We start from the raw sequence: 20,248 nt of genomic DNA, 5'->3' as shown, positions 1-20,248 counted from the left end.
TAGGGACCCCTCCTTGGTATGCCGATCCGACCGTATGCTGTCCGAGCGGCTTCTGCTGCTGCCATGGCGGATCTGGCTCTTTTTTCTTGAGTGAGACCGCCTCTCTTGCACCTCTTGCTGTGGCATCAAATGCTCTGGTGAAAAGCTCTCCATCATTCACACCTCCACGCAACAAGAGTAGTCACCTTCAACCTGACCTGGTTTAGTGACACAGGGCAGTGCATCTGGCTTGTTTAAATAGATTCACTTTTTTTTTTTTTTAATGGATCACCTGGTTGATCCTGCCTTTACTTGTCGCTTCAGTGACCTGACCTGGCCTGGTTGATCGTGCCTGCCAGTGCCGGCTGGAGGGAAGCTCGCAGTGCCGACAGTGTCCACGCCACGGATGTCAGGAAGACAGCGCAGCACTTACCCTCAGCGTCCCTCATCGCCAGACACTGCTCCATGCTTCTCCCTTCTCAGGTACCCACCAGAAAGGAGGGGAGGGGAGACCTGCTCTTCACGCTCGACAGGGAGGGCCCCAAAACCTCCGAGGAGCTTACCTAGCCTGGGCACCGATGTGCCTCACGGGCTGCATGGCCGCCATTAGTCAACAGGGGGGGGCACCATAAAGGGACCCCCGTGGACAGCAGGATTTTTAAATCGACAGGGGGAGAACGCCACCTGCGGTCCCCGTGGATAATTTTCACCCGGGCGTTCGCCTCGCAGGCTGTGGCCATGCTTTGCTCAGGGGGGGCATGGTATACATGGCCCCCGAGGCGACTACGGGTACCTGGTGATGGGTGCAGCAGACCAGCGCCTGCCCAAATCCACCCGACCCAGGCCCCGGCATTCTCTTCTGTCTTCATCAGAAGTCTTCCATCATGAGGGTTCCCCGTCAAGGGCAGGAAACCAACTGATGTGGAGAGAGGAGCCGCCAATTTTATCTTGAAGGTTTCCTGTCCTTGATGGGCGGATCCCCTCTCTCGTGGTGCCGTCATGTATGATGGAAAAACATATCTCCAATTTAATAAACATGCAACAGATTCCTGAAAAGTGGTCCCACTAAAACACTGTACTATATTTAAATTACCGTAAGTATTCAAAAGACTTTTCTATTGAAAAGCACTTTACTGAAATAACCTCCTCAACACAGTTTGCAAATCCTTTTTTACCACAGAATTTAAAAGGATTGTCCATTACTGGACAACCCCTTCGTAAATTATACAGTGTCCAATGTAGTCTAAAAACAACTGGTACTTCCAGGACTGATGCCATTCTAGTGATGGCGACATTGAGTTTCCTGGGGCTCAAGTAAACAAGTCAATTTGTTATGTCTACGTGAGCTTTGCAGCCTCTGAGAGGCCACTGATGGGCAGCAGCCTTCACACTTCCATCAAACAAACTGTTGCATCTGACAGAAATGAGAATGTTGCAGCCCATCAGCAGTAGCTGATCGGATGCAATGTTAATAATGTGACATGAGAACCAGGAGACCAAGTGCCAACATCATTGGGGAGGTAAGTGTGTTTTTATTTTACGTGGGGCATTTTAGTATTTAATAGATTTCTAGTAGCATCCAACACCCTTTTTATATACTCATCCTGCAAGTGTGCATCTCCCCACATTTGTGCAGGTAGATGGATTCTTCTTGCTATTTATATTGGCAAAATGATTTTCTATTTTTGACTACTACTATTAGAAAGCTTAATTAAAAAAATACATAAATTGTAGAACCAAAGTGTTTATCTACTGTATCATGACTAGGTTTAGTACACACAGTGTTAGATCTCACCTCAGTACATGAATCCAGCATCAGAATTAGACACAAGATATAAATACAAATCAAGAACAAGCACAATGCATGAATACATTTGCAAAACCAAACTTATTGCTTTATTATGGTATGCAAAACAGAAAATAAATACAAATACATATGGTAGAGAAAAATGGTAAATAAATATAGTACCAGAAATAAACACATACAATAATACAAAAACAGTACCAGAATCAACCTCAGCACCAGAACCTATTACACAAATACCGTACAAGAACCAAATACAGCCAATACAGTACATGAACCAATATGGTAACAGAACCATATGATGCTAAAGCCAGGCCACCCCAGATTACTATGGTAGCTTTATGTGGTCCAATCTAATGGTCAAGTCAGTGTAAACACTGATGTCCAAAGCTTATATAGCATAACACAGCATGGGTATGTAGAAATCGCAGGAATGTGAGATGTCATCACGGACAGGAGGCAGATCAAGAGTTAACAGGTTTATTAACAACACGTATTCTCCACGCAAGGAGTGGCAGGGCACAGGAGGTGTGTTAGGGAGAGGGGAAGAACTGGGAGCAAGGACAGGGTAGGGCAGGAACGAACGATAGTTTGATAGCAATAAACAAAGGCAATAAAACCTATCAGTCTGTACTCTTCTTAATTGCAGTGTCTCAGTTCTACAATGGTGGCACCAACAACAGCAGCACGTGACGTCTCGCAGGTGTCTGTAGAGGATGGGGTTCCAATCCATGGAGCGGGTAAAGAGTCTTTGAAGCATTCCTGCTCTCACGAACCCCAAACACTGTACTCAGTCCAGTATGAAGAACTGCCGGAAGAAGGTTTTACTCCACGGTGTATACAGGTTCTTGGCTAAGAGGCTCTGGCCTAGTCACCTGCTTCTCACTGCACTGCTTGCATGTTATAAACACGAAAAAAGTTAATTCAGCTCACCCATTAGAAGTTAAATTGCTGTGGTGGTATCATCTGAGCACAATGACATCTCTGCCAGGACGTGGAAAATTTGAGAAGAAAAATGTAGGAATCCAGCTCCAGGATGTAAAATATCAAAAAATACTTTATTCAAACATTTAAAAACTGGAACAAGGGCTTACAAATAACCAGCAAAATAGTTAGGAGCAGCCATGGATGACTGAACGCGTTTCGAACAACTGCTGTGTTCTTAGTCTTCAGTACACACGTATGCTGCACGCATGTTACAGTCTCTGGTTTCAACTGTGAGTTACCTTCTGGCACGGAGGTTGGCGGGGAACTGGCAGTCTGTAGTCCACCTACAGTGGACTGGTATGCAGGGGATCTGACAAGTCGGCCTGTGCTCAAGGGATGCTCTGCTTTCACAGCCGACACTGCACCTGACTGCCCCCTTAGCTTTCCCGCCTGGACTCTGTTTCTCTTCCTGCATGCAGCGCTATTTAACACGGCCCCGCCTACCGCAGTCACATGCAAGGGTCGGTCCTTGTCTGAAAGTCATCCCCCTGCAACACTGCTGAAAGTCCCGGTAGTTCCTGAACCGGTGTGAGAAAGGTATACCAGATCTTGTTCTTCCTCTTACAGGTATACATTCTGAGCATCATCTCTCTTCCGAACATATAGTCATTCCATTATTCATCTGATACAGATTTACAATTTACTACTGATTTTTTTCTTCATCTATTCCAGACCACTTTGAAGACTTTCTTAGCCCTTCTTGAAGGCCAATACACAATAAAAATACAACTTTGCAACAGCAACATGACAAAAAATGTAATAATACATTATTGTTGCAAAGAGTGCTGCAGAAGACAAGCCTGGTAGTCTGCCAATTTCTCTGTGAAAATCAGTTGTAGCTGTTAAACTATTTGTAAACCTCACTTACTCTATATGAAGATTGGTGCTGTTTTATCAATTGATAACAGCTAAAATCAAATTGTTAATTGGTATACAGCAAACTGAAGTTTACCTATAAAATTGTGCAGCCATTAGCCATAGGTATTCTCAGTTTCAATACAGCATAAAAACAAAGTAATGATGCAATTTTGATCACATTACAGTTTTGGAATGCAGCAACGGACAGTCACCAATTTTGCTCCCTGAGCCCCTAGTCCAATAAACTGCAGAGCCGAAGTGTGGAGCTTTGCACAAGTCTCTGCTCAATGTGTGCTCTGCTGCACACCCACCGATAGCAGGATATACACCCCACGGTATTTCTCCTGGCGCTCTTTCCTCAGTGCGCCCAAAGATACCTGGACGCCTGCACCACGCTGCTTCCCTCGGCGCCCGCTTCTCTGCAAGCTCACTGGTACCCGACAGCCCTCACTGAACCCCTCCCTCTTCTCTCTTCCATGCTTCAGCTTACTTTGCAGAGTGCAGCTGGCCCCTGCTTTCTCTTTTCTCTGGTGGGAACTCTCTGGCTTTCCCCACGCTACACTATCTCTCATCCCCCTGCTTGCCATGCCCCTTCTCTCCAGGTCATGGGTCCTATCTGGCTCCCATTTCCTTCCCCCTGCAACACTGGACGCAGCCTCGGCAGTTCTGGACCCAGTATTACTATTCCCAGGCTATTCCCAGTAGGAGTTGACAGGATAGAAGAGATGGATTACACACAGTAAATATAAATAGAATAGGTAGATATACAGATGTATGTGACAAATACAACTAGTACAGTGTGCACCTTACTGTACATATATTTAATTAAAAAAATATTATTTTTCTGAAATAAATGGTGAGGGCTCAAGCTAAATTTGTGTAACCAGCAGAGGGAAAGACAATGGCTTGGGATCAATGTTTATATCCAGGGAAGGGGGTAATACCCATGGAGCTTTCCAGGCTATTAATATCAGCTCACAACTGTATACTTAGATTTTAATGGCTATTAAAATGAGAAACTCAAAAAAAAAAAAAAAAGATGTAGGGTCCCCCTATAATTAATTACAAGCAAAGGCTTTGCAGACAGCTGCGGGCTGATATTAATAGCCTAGGAAGGCAACAGGCCATGGATACTGGCCCCCCAGGCTAAAAACATCAGCTCTCAGCCATCCCAGAAAAGGCACATCTCTATCTCTAAGATTTGCAAATTCTGGCACTTAGCCTCACTCTTCCCACTTGCTCAGTAGCTGTGGCAAGTAGGGTGATAGTTAGGGGGTTGTCACTAGGGTTGAGCGACTTTCATTTTTTAAAGATCGAGTCGGGTTTTGTGAAACCCGACTTTGTCCAGAGTCGAGTCGAGTGCAGTCGGCCGATTATCGCTAAAAGTCGGGGATCGACCGAAACACGAAACCCAATGCAAGTCAATGGGGAAGCATAGTCGGCAGTGAGTGGAGGCCAGGAAAACACCTACAGTGCCCATTTTAATGCCAAAAACATCCATTCTTGTTTCTGAAGCTTGTCAATCTTAATTAACTTTATAATAATAGTTGTTCAATGGAACTTGGGGGTCATTTGGCAAAAGTTGTGGGGGGTAGGGCTGGTTCAAGGTTTTAGTGGGCCCAGGAATCGTGGACTACGTCACGGCGGTGGAGCAGGGAGAGGTAAGTATTTCAACGTTGCAAGTGCTGTGATCCTGAGCAAGCAGGGGGGCACACTCGTTCGCATTGGCACTGTCACAGGGCCCCTCAAAGTACAGCGGTGTGTTTGCACGGCGGGGGCGCCTCCCACCAGCAGCGACACTTTTGCGTACTCTGAGGGGCCCTGTGCCAGTGACGTCGCCAACGAGTATGCCCCCCCACCTGATGAAGGAACCTGCACTTTCATCTGCACCTTCCTCTTTGTCCCTGTGTAACATGCGGGAAGGGGAACCTTACTTTCAGCAGGGTCAGATTCTGGCTGTGTAGAGTGCAAGGGGAATGTAGTGGTCTAGGTCAATGTACCAGCAGACTCATCTAGCAGTGTCTGGGCAATGGGCAGGATGAGGAGGAAACAGATATAGGGCCAAAGAATAAAGTAGGCTAAATGCAGTTCAAAATTGGTAACAGGACTAAACAGGCGGCATTGCTTTGTTCAGTGGAGTAGCAAACCCAGGAGCAGCAGACACTGTTTTAAGGGCCCAAACTAATAGGCCAAATGCAGTTTAATATCTGATACTTTAGGCCAAAAGCCTAAAGACTGAAGCTCAGCTTTATTCAGTTGAGGGCAAACACCAGGGAGGGGCAGACACCGTTAGTAGGCCGTAACCAAAGTTGAAGGCCAAATGCAGTTTAATATCTGATACTATAGGCCGAAAGCCAGAAGGTGGAAGCTCAGCTTTATTCAGTTGAGGGCAAACACCAGGGAGGGGCAGACACCGTTAGTAGGCCCTAACCACCAATTTTTAAAAACACAGCACTTAATGAGAGCCAGAAGGTTGAAGCTCAGCTTTATTCAGTTGAGGGAAAACACCAGGCAGGGGCAGACACCGTTAGTAGGCCGTAACCAAAGTTGAAGGCCAAATGCAGTTTAATATCTGATACTATAGGCCGAAAGCCAGAAGGTGGAAGCTCAGCTTTATTCAGTTGAGGTCAACACCAGGGAGCAGCAAACAGAGGTATTATGCCCCAACCAGCACTTAAAAAAAAAAAAAATAAATTAGAGCCAGAAGGTTGAAGCTCAGCTTTATTCAGTTGAGGACAAACACCAGGGAGGGGCAGACACCGTTAGTAGGCCGTAACCAAAGTTGAAGGCCAAATGCAGTTTAATATCTGATACTATAGGCCGAAAGCCAGAAGGTGGAAGCTCAGCTTTATTCAGTTGAGGGCAAACACCTGGGAGGGGCAGACACCATTAGTAGGCCCTAACCACCAATTTTTAAAAACACAGCACTTAATGAGAGCCAGAAGGTTGAAGCTCAGCTTTATTCAGTTGAGGAAAAACACCAGGCAGGGGCAGACACCGTTAGTAGGCCGTAACCAAAGTTGAAGGCCAAATGCAGTTTAATTTCTGATACTATAGGCCGAAAGCCAGAAGGTGGAAGCTCCGATTTAAACAGTGGAGGACAATTTGAATTAGGGACTGCAGACAGACTTAGTAGGCTGTCCCCTGTGGACCATGCATCCACCACATTAACCCATTGCGCCGTAATGGGCACGTAATCTTCCGTGGCCATGCCTACAGGTCCATGCGTCTGTTGTCAGGTGCACCTTTGTACTCACAGATTGCCAGAGTGCATGGACACTGCGGTCTTTTACATGCTGGTGGAGGGTTGGGATGGCTTTTCTCGCAAAAGAAGTGTCGACTGGTTAGCTTGTAGCGTGGTACAGCGTAGTCCATCATGGCCTTATTAATAGTAAATAAAATATATAACTAGGCTCTATGAACTTTTAAATAGGTTCCCGGGGTACACGGGCAGCATTGGTGTGGTCAGTGAAGGAGTATTGCAAGTAGGGGCCGCAGACAGGCTAACAAAGGCCTAAAATAACAAACAATAGGCAGGCATGGCAGTTTTAAATCGGTTACATGGATACACAGGCAGGCAGCATTGTGGTCAGTGGAGGAGTATTGCAAGTAGGGGCCGCAGACAGGCTATCAAAGGCCTAAAATAACAAAAAAGGCAGGCATGGCAGTTTTAAATCGGTTACATGGATACACAGGCAGGCAGCATTGTGGTCAGTGGAGGAGTATTGCAAGTAGGGGCCGCAGACAGGCTATCAAAGGCCTAAAATAACAAACAATAGGCAGCCATGGGAGTTTTAAATCGGTTACATGGATACACAGGCAGGCAGCATTGTGGTCAGTGGAGGAGTATTGCAAGTAGGGGCCGCAGACAGGCTATCAAAGGCCTAAAATAACAAACAATAGGCAGGCATGGCAGTTTTAAATCGGTTACATGGATACACAGGCAGGCAGCATTGTGGTCAGTGGAGGAGTATTGCAAGTAGGGGCCGCAGACAGGCTATCAAAGGCCTAAAATAACAAAAAAGGCAGGCATGGCAGTTTTAAATCGGTTACATGGATACACAGGCAGGCAGCATTGTGGTCAGTGGAGGAGTATTGCAAGTAGGGGCCGCAGACAGGCTATCAAAGGCCTAAAATAACAAACAATAGGCAGCCATGGGAGTTTTAAATCGGTTACATGGATACACAGGCAGGCAGCATTGTGGTCAGTGGAGGAGTATTGCAAGTAGGGGCCGCAGACAGGCTATCAAAGGCCTAAAATAACAAACAATAGGCAGGCATGGCAGTTTTAAATCGGTTACATGGATACACAGGCAGGCACTCCAGGCAGCATTGTGGTCAGTGGAGGAGTATTGCAAGTAGGGGCCGCAGACAGGCTATCAAAGGCCTAAAATAACAAACAATAGGCAGGCATGGCAGTTTTAAATCGGTTACATGGATACACAGGCAGGCAGCATTGTGGTCAGTGGAGGAGTATTGCAAGTAGGGGCCGCAGACAGGCTATCAAAGGCCTAAAATAACAAACAATAGGCAGGCATGGCAGTTTTAAATCGGTTACATGGATACACAGGCAGGCACTCCAGGCAGCATTGTGGTCAGTGGAGGAGTATTGCAAGTAGGGGCCGCAGACAGGCTATCAAAGGCCTAAAATAACAAACAATAGGCAGGCATGGCAGTTTTAAATCGGTTACATGGATACACAGGCAGGCAGCATTGTGGCCAGTGGAGGAGTATTGCAAGTAGGGGCCGCAGACAGGCTATCAAAGGCTTAAAATAAACAATAGGCAGGCATGGCAGTTTTAAATCGGTTACATGGATACACAGGCAGGCAGCATTGTGGTCAGTGGAGAAGTATTGCAAGTAGGGGCCGCAGACAGGCTATCAAAGGCCTAAAATAACAAACAATAGGCAGGCATGGCAGTTTTAAATTGGTTACATGGATACACAGGCAGGCAGCATTGTGGTCAGTGGAGGAGTATTGCAAGTAGGGGCCGCAGACAGGCTATCAAACGCCTAAAATAACAAACAATAGGCAGGCATGGCAGTTCTAAATCGGTTACATGGATACACAGGCAGGCAGCATTGTGGTCAGTGGAGGAGTATTGCAAGAAGAGTCTGACACAGTTAGTACTCCCAAAAAATTAATAGATGTTAATGTCTCGCAAAACAACTATAAATAAAAAAAAGGGTGGCATGCTTAGGTACAGGGGTGGGCTCATCTGCAGAGTTTATGACAAAGTAATTTGGCAGTAAATTAGTATTTACTGGTGTCAATATAGGACACTGACCCAGACTCCTTTAACTAGCATCATAGATGTCAACAAATTGGTATTGTTTGTCAGTGCCAGGCATTGAATGATGTCAGCGCATAGACTAAACATTGGTGGAGCTGTGCGAGATAATTTTGCACGTGGTAGAGCACAGTTTGAGCTGGGGGGGAACTCTCTTGTGGCCGGCGGTACCGTCCCAGGGCCCCTCATGTTACAACGGTGTGTCTGACGTTGGGTGCGCACCACTACCGCCAGAGACACTACATTGTACTATGAGGGACCCAGTGGCAGTGCCGTCGACCAAAAGCGAGCACACCCACCTCTTCTGACAAACAGCACTGTAACTAACGGGTGCTTGCGCCAAGTGTCGAGAGTGAGACAACGGCCCCGTGGGGGGAGTTTTCCCATTGGGGGATGTGTAAACATGTCGTATGCTGGTCAAACAGCTGCTGCAAATTAAGAGATTTGAACACTCAGTAAGACCAGTCCACAAGCAAGACCTTTTTAGAGGAAAGCTAGGTGTCAGCCGGGAAAGGTGGGGCAAAATAATTTGAAATCCAGGAGTGGTTCATTTTAATGAAGGTGAGATCATCCACATTTTGGGTAGCCAGACGAGTCCTTTTTTCGGTTAATATTGAACCAGCAGCACTGAATACTCTTTCTGATAGCACACTAGCTGCTGGGCAAGCAAGCTCGTGCAATGCATATTCTGCCAATTCAGGCCAGGTGTCTAATTTGGATGCCCAGTAATCAAATGGGAATGACGCTTGAGGGAGAACATCGATAAGGGAGGAAAAGTAGTTAGTAACCATACTGGACAAATGTTGTCTCCTGTCACTTTGAATAGATGCTGCAGTACCTGTCCTGTCTGCGGTCATTGCGAAATCACTCCACAACCTGGTCAGAAAACCCCTCTGACCAACGCCACTTCTGATCTGTGCACCTCTAACAACTCTGCCCTGTAGCCCCCTGCAGCTTGTGTGAGAACCATCACCGGCGCTGTGTGCTGGGAATGCCTGAATCAAACGGTCTACAAGAGTAGCTTGTTTGGTTGCTAATATTTGTTCGAGGTTCTCATATGGCATTATATTTTGCAATTTGCCTTTATAGCGAGGGTCAAGGATGCAGGCCAACCAGTAATCGTCATCGCTCATCATTTTAATAATGCGTGTGTCCTTTTTGAGGATACGTAAGGCATAATCCGCCATGTGGGCCAAAGTTCCAGTTGTCAAATCTGCTGTTGTGCTGGGTTGAGGGGCAGTTACAGGCAAATCTACGTCACTTGTTTCTCTTAAAAAAACAGAACCCGGCCTTGCAACGCCACTAATTTCTGTTGGCCCAGGAGAAGCTTCCTCATTAAAAAAGTACTCATCCCCATCATCCTCCTCGTCCTCCTCGTCCTCTTCGCCTGCTACCGCGTCCTCTACACAGCCCTGACCAGACAATGGCTGACTGTCATCAAGGCTTTCCTCTTCCTCGGCTGCAGACGCCTGCTCCTTTATGTGCGTCAAACTTTGCATCAGCAGACGCATTAGGGGGATGCTCATGCTTATTATGGCGTTGTCTGCACTAACCAGCCGTGTGCATTCCTCAAAACACTGAAGGACTTGACACAGGTCTTGTAGCTTCGACCACTGCACACCTGACAACTCCATGTCTGCCATCCAACTGCCTGCCCTTGTATCCTCCCACAAATACATAACAGCACGCCTCTGTTCGCACACTCTCTGAAGCATGTGCAGTGTGGAGTTCCACCTTGTTGCAACGTCGATGATTAGGCGATGCTGAGGAAGGTTCAAAGAACGCTGATAGTTCTGCATACGGCTGGAGTGTACAGGCGAACGGCGGATATGCGAGCAAAGTCTGCGCACTTTGAGGAGCAGGTCGGGTAACCCCGGATAACTTTTCAGGAAGCACTGCACCACCAGGTTTAAGGTGTGAGCCAGGCAAGGAATGTGTTTCAGTTGGGAAAGGGCTATGGCAGCCATGAAATTCCTTCCGTTATCACTCACTACCTTGCCTGCCTCAAGATGTACAGTGCCCAGCCATGACTGAGTTTCTTTCTGCAAGAACTCGGACAGAACTTCCGCGGTGTGTCTGTTGTCGCCCAAACACTTCATTGCCAATACAGCCTACTGACGCTTGCCACTAGCTGTCCCATAATGGCACACCTGGTGTGCAACAGTGGCAGCTGCGGATGGAGTGGATGTGCGACTGCGGTCTGTGGACGAGCTCTCGCTTCTGCAGGAGAAGGAGGAGGAAGAGGAGGAGGGGGGGCGAACACCTACAGCCAACTCTTTCCTTGACCGTGGGCTAGGCAGAACTGTCCCAATATTGCTGTCCCCTGTGGACTCTGCATCTACCACATTCACCCAGTGTGCCGTGATGGACACGTAACGTCCCTGGCCATGCCTACTGGTCCATGCATCTGTTGTCAGGTGCACCTTTGTAGTCACAGACTGCCTGAGTGCATGGATGATGCGGTCTTTAACATGCTGTTGGAGGGCTGGGATGGCTTTTCTAGAAAAGAAGTGCCGACTGGGTAGCTCGTAGCGTGGTACAGCGTAGTCCATCAGCGCTTTGAAAGCTTCGCTTTCAACTAACCGGTAGGGCATCATCTCTAATGAGATTAGTCTAGCAATGTGGGCGTTCAAACCCTGTGTACGCGGATGCGAGGATGAGTACTTCCTTTTCCAAACAAGAGTCTCATGTAGGGTGAGCTGCACTGGAGAGCTGGAGATCGTGGAACTAGCGGTGGTGCCGGTGGACATGGGTGAGTGAGAGAGGGTTGGAGATGGTATTATTGCCGGTGCCCTACATGCAGTGTTTCCTACTACTAACCTGGTGATTCTCTGACTGCTTTGGCGTGGCGACGAAAGCTGCACAGATACTGCAGGTGGCGCGGGAAATGGTGGGCTTACAGGGAGGGAAGGGATGTAGCGTTGCGGACTAGCTTCATTGGCCGAGGGTGCTGCAACCTTTAGGGACGTTTGGTAGTTAGTCCAGGCTTGCAAATGCATGGTGGATAAATGTCTATGCATGCAACTTGTATTTAGACTTTTAAGATTCTGACCTCTGCTTAAGGTAGTTGAACATTTTTGACAGGTGACTTTGCGCTGATCATTTGGATGTTGTTTAAAAAAATGCCAGACTGCACTCTTTCTACTATCGGATACCTTTCAGGCATTGCAGACTGAGCTTCTTTAACCAGATGGCCACGCTGTCCTCCAACTGGTTTTGTTTTTGCCACACATTTTTGGCCAGATACGGGCCCGGTAGATGGAACCTGTTGTGATGTTGATGCCTGCTGCGGCTCCTCCTCCTCCGCTTCAGAACTACTGCCGCCTGCACCCTGTTCCCCCAATGGCTGCCAATCGGGGTCCACAACTGGGTCATCTATGACCTCCTCTTCTATGTCGTGTGCAATTTCGTCTGTGTCACCGTGTAAGCCGGTGGTATAGCCTTCGTGACGGGGCACCATAGTCTCCGCTGGGTTTGATTCTGCCTCAGTACATTGCGAGGGCAATGTTCTGGTCTGAGTCAAAGGAACAGCATAGTAATCTGGCTGTGGCTGTGCATCTGTGCACTCCATGTCCGATTCAACTTCTAATGGGCATGGCCTGTTAACTGCTTCACTGTCTAACCCAGGAACGGTATGTGTAAAGAGCTCCATGGAGTAACCTGTTGTGTCGACTGACGCATCCTTAACTGTTGTTTTTAGTGAAGGACACAAGGAAGCGACTTGTTCCTGACCGGGAGCATCCACTGACGATGCACTGCTCTGACATTTGGCACTTTCCGAGGAGGAGGCGAAAAAGTTAGAGGCAGAGTCAGCAATGAAAGCCAATACTTGTTCCTCCTGCTCCGGCTTCAAAAGTGGTTTTCCTACTCCCAGAAAAGAGAGCGTTCGAGGCCTTGTGCAGCCAGACAACGAACCTGGCTCAACAACTCGAGACTTAGGTGCTGTACTGCTTTTACCATGACCACCTGATGCTCCACCACCACTGCCATCATTACCAGCTGACAATGACCGACCACGGCCACGACCTCTTCCACTAGACTTCCTCATTGTTTGCAAAACGTAACCAAAGTAACGCTATTTGTTACTGTAAAACAACTTATCAGGTGAACTCAAACTTCTGTAGGATTTATATATACCTTTAAAGGTGCCTGACACTGAAAGGAAAATCAGTCCCAATGTTATACACTAGGTTTTCTGTGCCCCAATAATTTGAGACAGATGGCACACACAGGACCAGCACTCAAGCAGAAATGCCAATCTTAATCTCCCACTATTTTTTTTTTTTTCTGGGAGAATTTACCCTAAAAAAAAAAAGAGGCCCAGTATTACACAGTGGTTTTCGGTGGCACACAATGAGAGACAAATGCCACACACAGCAATGGCACGGAGGCAGACTTGCCAATATTTATCTCCCACTAATTTTTTTTTTGGAAAAGGGAGAATGTACCCCAAAAAAAAAAAAAATGGCCAAGTATTACACAGTGTTTTCGGTGCCACACAATGAGAGACAGATGCCAAACACAGCAATGGCACAGAGGCAGACTTGCCAATATTTATCTCCCACTAATTTTTTTTTTGGAAAAGGGAGAATGTACCCAAAAAAAAAAAAAAATGGCCAAGTATTACACAGTGTTTTCGGTGCCACACAATGAGAGACAGATGCCACACACAGCAATGGCACGGAGGCAGACTTGCCAATATTTATCTCCCACTAATTTTTTTTTGGAAAAGGGAGAATGTACCCAAAAAAAAAAAAAATGGCCAAGTATTACACAGTGTTTTCGGTGGCACACAATGAGAGACAGATACCACACACAGCAATGGCACGGAGGCAGACTTGCCAATATTTATCTCCCACTAAATTTTTTTTTGGAAAAGGGAGAATGTACCCCAAAAAAACAACTAATGGCCAAGTATTACACAGTGTTTTCAGTGGCACACAATGAGAGACAGATACCACACACAGCAATGGCACGGAGGCAGACTTGCCAATATTTATCTCCCACTAATTTTTTTGGGGGAAAAGGGAGAATGTACCCAAAAAAAAAACAAATGGCCAAGTATTACACAGTAGTGTTGAGCGATACCTTCCGATATCGGAAAGTATCGGTATCGGAAAGTATCGGCCGATACCGTCAAAGTATCGGATCTAATCCGATACCGATACCCGATCCCAATGCAAGTCAATGGGACGAAAATATCGGAATTAAAATAAACCCTTTATACACTTGTAGGTTCATTCTACATGAAGGAAAACAACTAAGAATAATGTAGGATGTATTGGGGGACGTGGCGGAGATATTAAAGGCACAGAGGTTTAGCCCAATGTAATAGAATAGCAGGATTTTGCGTTTTTTTTTATGACGTTCGGCGTTAGAAAGAATTTGACTATGTTAATTTTTTTTTTAATGTCAGATATTGATGTTTCACTGCTTCCACGCCCTTCACCTTTTTGTTTACTTCTCCCACGCTTTCTTCTTAATTATCCTCATCATCAGCTTCTTTGACATCAACTTCTTCACCTTATTCATCTTCTTCTTCATCTTCTACCTATTATTTTTTGGGTTACATTGTTCATATTGATTTGGCGGTATGACGCAGTGAACAACCCTGAGCTGCAGACAACCAGGCTACGGCTGCTCACAGACTACAGGGCGAGCTGCAGTCACACGGAGACCGTGCAGACAGCCGTAAACGGCGCTGCAAGGCCCAAAAACCCTCCTCTACTTTATCCTATGTAGTGTTTTTCCACAAATTAGCTGGAGACGGGTGGAAAGACACTAATAGGATTTTTTTGAATAAATTAGCAGCAGACTACACTACTTGAAAAAAAAAAAAAAAAAAAAAGAACAGTATGAGGCAATGAACCACCCTCCCTGAACTGAATACAACCAGCTATGGATGGCCTATGTGGCTGCACTCAGACTAGAGAGTGGGCTGCACTCACACACACACACACACACACAGACCTTGCAGATCGCTGTGAAAACAGCGCTACAAGGCAAAAGCAAGGTGAATAGTAGGTGAACACAGCGGTTGCTAAATTAGCCTTTGGAAAGCACAAAGAAGCAAATCGCTATCTCTAAACTGTCCCTCAGTCAGCAAACAGCGTCCTGTCACTAACTGAATTCACAGCAGAGTGATCGGAAAATGGCGCCAGCGACTTTTAAACTGCATCATGACATCATTTCAGCAGCCAATCACAGCCTTGCCAGTAGTTTCATGCCCTCCATGCTAAACAGGATGTGCCCACACTTGGAATCATTCTCATTGGCTGAATTTCTGAATTTTGAATCTTGGAACTTCCGATTCCGGTATCCGATACGCGGCAAGTATCGGAATCCCGGTATCGGAATTCCGATACCGCAAGTATCGGCCGATACCCGATACTTGCAGTATCGGAATGCTCAACACTATTACACAGTGTTTTTGGTGGCACACAATGAGAGACAGATGCCACACACAGCAATGGCACGGAGGCAGACTTGCCAATATTTATCTCCCACTAATTTTTTTTTGGGGAAAAGGGAGAATTTAGCAAAAAAAAAAATGGCCAAGTATTACACAGTGTTTTCGGTGGCACACAATGAGAGACAGATACTACACACAGCAATGGCACAGAGGCAGACCTGCCAATATTTATCTCCCTGCAGTTATCTCAGAAAAGTATGGCAGGCAGCTATAAAAAGGACTGCTGCACACAAAAGTGTGGACAAACACACAAGGTAGCTGTGCAGAAAGGAAGGAAAAACAGGATTTGTGCTTTGAAAAAAGCAGTTGGTTTGCACAGCGGCGTACACACAGGCACAGCAACGCAGCTATCAGGGTCAGGGAGCCTTCTAGTGCAGCCCAATGAGCTACAGCGCTGAGGAAAAAAAAAAGTAGCTTCCACTGTCCCTGCAATCAAAAGGTGGTGTTGGACAGTGGAAATCGCTACAGCACAAGCGGTTTGTAGCTTTATGTACCCTGCCTATCACTATCCCTGCTTCCGAAGAAGCTGCAGCAACCTCTCCCTACACTCAGATCAGCAGCAGTAAGATGGCGGTCAGCGGGAATGCCCCTTTATAGCCCCTGTTACGCCGCAGAAAGCAAGCCAATCACTGCAATGCCCTTCTCTAAGATGGTGGGGACTGAGATCTATGTCATCACGCTGCCCACACTCTGCGTCCACCTTCATTGGCTGAGAAATGGCGCTTTTAGCAACATTGAAACGCGACTTTGGCGCGAAAGTCGCGTACTGCATGGCAGACCCCACACAGGGATCGGCTCGGTTTCATGAGACGCCGACTTTGCCAAAAGTCGGCGACTTATGAAAATGAACGATCCGTTTCGCTCAACCCTAGTTGTCACCTTTATATTGTCAGGTGACATAAAGCCCTGAGGCTGGTAGTAAAGAGACTACAATAAGATGCCCCCATTATTGACCCAATTGTCACATTGTATGAAAATGCAGACACCCAAAATAAAGTCCTTTAATTGAAAGGATGACACAGACTCCTTTTAATAAGTTCTCATTAAACCTCACCCATTCCACTGGCACCCTTGTCATCTGCAAAAGAGTTTAAAATAAAAAAATAACAATAGTTCTCACTTTTCCACAGAGATGCTGCTAATCATTTTGTCCTGCGATGGGTCTAGCTCTGCTACACCTACATGGCAGGCTGCATGGTTGCATGATGCGACCATACAGCCTGTCATCCAGGAGAGACACTGGGCACAGTGTGCTCAGTGTCTCCCTGTGAACTCCTATTTCCTGTCTGAGGGTGCCATGAGTGTGAGGAAGTTCTCCTCCTCGCGGTGCCGTCAGACAGATCCTGTGAGTTCACAGCCAATGAACTCACTTCATCTTTCTGACGTCAGCGCTAGCGTGGTGGGAAATTTGCAGTGACCCTGCTGAAGGACAGGCTGTTATTAATAGCATGGGAAGCTCCATGGGTACTACCCCCTTCCCAGGCTATAAATATATGTCCCTAGCCATTGGCTTTCCCTCTGCTGGTTACGAAAATTATGTAGAAGCCCATTTTTTTCAAAAAAACTTATCTTTTATGAATTAAATACATGTAGATGAATTTAAATATACATATTTTTTTTACTGCATGTACTTTACCTTAGAAAAAGTGTTTTATCCGGTGCTGTATGTAAATTGTGCGGTGGAATCGGAGAGCTGTGCAGGCATGAGACATCAGACATTATGTGAATCATAGAGCGAAGCCATCCTCTTACATGCAGTTAGTATGTCACTCGCCATAAGGAGAAACGTTACCCCTTAGACCCCAGTCCAGTTACCCCTTAGACCCCAGTTAGTTACATGCAGCTGGTATGTCACTCTCCATAAGGAGAAAAGTTACCCCTTAGACCCCAGTCCAGAGCCTCTCACCTAGCCAAATCAGTTCTCATGCTTCGCACTGATGAGGGCCAAAAGCCCGAAACACCGTGTCTGCGAATTGAGATACTGATTTGGCTTTTATCCTAAGACATATTGCACGACTCGTTAAAGGGTTGATTGTGACTTGTAGGATCGCTACTTCCAACCGGTGGCGCTATAGAGTTAAGTCCTCTTTTTCTCAGAAGAGGCAGTTTGCATGTTAGAAGAGGTGGCATTTGAAGAAGAATGAGGGAGTGGGGAGGGACAATGAGGGAGTAGGTGAGAACTATGAGAGATGTGGGGGACAATTATGGATGTCGGGGTGAGGACAATGAAGGAGGTGGGGAGAGGACAATGAGGGATGTGAGGAGCAGAACAATGAGTGGACTGGACAATAATGTGGCATGGAGGTTAAATGACAATGATGGATGAAGGGTAGGACATTAAGGGGTGTGGTGGAGAGTACAATGAGGGATATGGGAACAATGAGGGATATGGTGAAAATGAGTGATGTGGAGGAGAGGACAATGAGGGATGTGGGGGAAATGACAATGAGGGATGTGGGGGAGAAGACAATGAGGAATGTCAGAGGAAACAATGAGGGGTGTGTAGGAGAACAATGAGAGATGTGGGGGAGAACAATGAGTGTGGTAGGGGATAACAATAAGGGATGTGGGGGAGAGAACAATGAGAAATGTGAGGGAAACATTGAGGGATGTGAGGGCAGTACAATGAGTGATGTTGGGGAGAGGACAATGACGGATGTTGGGGAGAGGACAAGAGGGATGTGAGGGAAACATTGAGGGATGTGAGGGCAGTACAATGAGTGATGTTGGGGAGAGGACAATGAGGGGTGTGGGGGAGAGGACAAGAGGGATGTGGGAGGAGAACAATGAGGGATATAGGGAAGAGGACAATGAGGGATGTGGGATAGAGGACAATAAGAGAAGTGGGGACAGGAAATTCAGGGAAGAGAGTGAGAGGACAATGATGGATTGGGAGACAGGACAATGATAGATGTGGGGGAGAGGACAATTATGGATGGTGAGGAGAAGAGAATGATGGATGTGGGGGAGAAGACAATGATTGATGTGGGGGAGATGACAAGGGATGTGGGGGAGAAGTAAATGAGAAATATGTGGTAGAGAACAATAATGTGCGTGAGGCTTGGGATGGGAGTAAGGAGGATTTATAATAGATTTATGAACAGGAGGACAGGAAGGAGGATATTAGATATGGAAGTAAAATGAATTGGGTGGTGGAAGATGGTGCTAAGTCCCTGATAGCATCTTTCCTCATCCCACAAGTCATTATGACACTATCAGGAACTTAAAATTTATTAGGAAGTGAGAGAGGATGGGGTAAGGTACATAGGACACTTTGTAATGAATTGAAAGGTGGGAGAAGACGTTATCAGGAACTTGTAATGCCTTATCCGTCCAAAAAAGGGAGATGTTAGTGGTAAGCACCTGGATTTAAATATTCTTCTGTATCTATAATGTAGGACACAAAGTGATAATGTTGTGTGTAAAATCGATTAAGCTACATTCTCACATTGACATGTCTGTGTGCTATCAGATTTTTTTGTTTGACAGCACACAGACTCGTAGAGTTTTATAGATCCATTAACATATCCGTGAAAACCAAGTATCTGAGAATGAGATCCGTGAGGATCAGAAAATGTCCTGTTTTGAAGCGATTTTAACCCCTTCCCAACATGTGACGGAATAGTACGTCACATGTCGGGACCCCCGCTTTGATGTGCGCTCCGGCGGTGAGCGCACATCAAAGTCGCGACATGTCAGCTGTTTTTTACAGCTGACATGTGCGCGCAATAGCGGCGGGTGAAATCACCCGACCCCCGTCACATGATCGGGGGTCGGCGATGCTCCTCCATTGTAACCATAGAGGTCCTTGAGACCTCTATGGTTACTGATCGCCGGTGGCTGTGAGCGCCCCCCTGTGGTCGGCGCTCACAGCACACCTGCATTTTAGCTACATAACAGCGATCTGATGATCGCTGTTATGTAGCAGAGCCGATCGGGCTGTGCCTGCTTCTAGCCTCCCATGGAGGCTATAGAAGCATGGCAAAAGTAAAAAAAAAAAGTTTTTAAAAATGTGAAAAAAATAAAAAAAATATAAAAGTTTAAATCACCCCCCTTTCGCCCCAATCAAAATAAATCAATAAAAAAAAAACCCAACCTACACATATTTGGTATCGCCGCGTTCAGAATCGCCCGATCTATCAATAAAAAAAAAGCATTAACCTGATCGCTAAATGGCGTAATGAGAAAAAAATTCGAAACGCCAGATTTACGTTTTTTTGGTCGCCACGACATTGCATTAAAATGCAATAACGGGCGATCAAAAGAACGTATCTGCACCAAAATGCTATCATTAAAAATGCCAGCTCGGCACGCAAAAAATAAGCCCTCACCTGACCCCAGATCACGAAAAATGGAGACGCTACGAGTATCGGAAAATGGCGCAATTTTGTTTTGTTTTGTTTTTTGCAAAGTTTGGAATTTTTTTTCACCACTTAGGTGAAAAATAACCTAGTCATGTTAGGTGTCTATGAACTCGTAGTGACCTGGAGAATCATAATGGCAGGTCAGTTTTAGCATTTAGTGAACCTAGCAAAATAGGCAAGCAAAAAACAAGTGTGGGATTGCACTTTTTTTGCAATTTCACTGCACTTGGAATTTTTTTCCCGTTTTCTAGTACACGACATGCTAAAACCAATGATGTCGTTCAAAAGTACAACTCGTCCCGCAAAAAATAAGCCCTCACATGGCCAAATTGACGGAAAAATAAAAAAGTTATGGCTCTGGGAAGGAGGGGAGCGAAAAACGAAAACGGAAAAACGGAAAAAGCTCCGGGGGTGAAGGGGTTAAGGATCAGAATAAGACATGCTCAATGCATCTGTAAAAGCAGGAATCACACAGACACTGCACACAGATACA

This window comes from Ranitomeya variabilis, chromosome 6 (assembly GCF_051348905.1).
Source record: "Ranitomeya variabilis isolate aRanVar5 chromosome 6, aRanVar5.hap1, whole genome shotgun sequence".
Lineage (NCBI taxonomy): Eukaryota > Metazoa > Chordata > Amphibia > Anura > Dendrobatidae > Ranitomeya > Ranitomeya variabilis.
This window is presented reverse-complemented; position numbering follows the sequence as displayed.